This window comes from Centropristis striata, chromosome 1, assembly GCF_030273125.1.
Source record: "Centropristis striata isolate RG_2023a ecotype Rhode Island chromosome 1, C.striata_1.0, whole genome shotgun sequence".
NCBI lineage: Eukaryota > Metazoa > Chordata > Actinopteri > Perciformes > Serranidae > Centropristis > Centropristis striata.
Window position 1 is genome coordinate 44060370 of NC_081517.1, and position 817 is coordinate 44061186.

The 817-nt window shown below is 45.4% G+C and overlaps 1 non-coding gene across 1 annotated transcript; it reads right to left on the reverse strand.

Annotated features, from left to right (window-relative positions):
- Positions 1 to 528: 528 nt before the first annotated feature.
- trnal-cag (transfer RNA leucine (anticodon CAG)) lies at positions 529 to 611 on the reverse strand. The gene has a single exon. It is a non-coding gene; the product is annotated as a tRNA-Leu (tRNA).
- Between the last annotated feature and the right edge of the window lie 206 nt (positions 612 to 817).

Genomic DNA, 817 nt, shown 5'->3' on the forward strand with positions numbered 1-817 from the left:
TGTAGTCATATAAAAAAGTGAGTAACTTACTTGGAAATATAACAGAGATCAGGGAAGCAGGACCACTGTTGCTCATTCTCCATTCATCTGGATTATGAGCTCTACTTCGCGATTCATTGCCCAGAGTCCCAGTGACGCTGCAGGCAGGTGCTGCCACCCAGTGTCCATTTCACGCAACAGCGCGTCATTGTGTGTTTCCCTGTGTGACTTCTTATACTAAATTAGACAGATAATAATGAACTAATACAATAGCAATAAACTAAACAGTGATTAATTTGATGCAGACTGTGACCGGGAGCCAGTGCAGAGAGATAAGGAGCCGAGTGACAAGTTTGCTTAAGACTTGGAGGAGTTTTAAAACAAAAGGTTATTGTCAGAAGTGGAATTCCAACCCTGAACGCAGCGCCTGAGACTGCTTGGCCGATCTGACATGCAGCTGTTACTGGTAACTCTGCAAGACAACTGACAGGAGGAGGAGCCCATTTCAAGCAGGTTTCGTAGAGCACCATTTGCCAAAGACATAATAGCTGTCAGAAGTGGGATTCAAACCCACGCCTCCAGGGGAGACTGCGACCTGAACGCAGCGCCTTAGACTGCTCGGCCATCCTGACATGCAGCTGCTAGTGGTAACTTTGCTACACCTAGTGACCTAGATACGTTTGTGTGTGTGTTATCTTATCTAGGTCACTTGTGGGGACATAGCAGACTTGCCTTAATTTACTGGAGACTATTACCTACTACTAACTACAACCATTAACACACCAAAAATCCCTCAAATCAGCTTTTTCTCAATTGTGGGGAAAGCTGACTGCCTCCT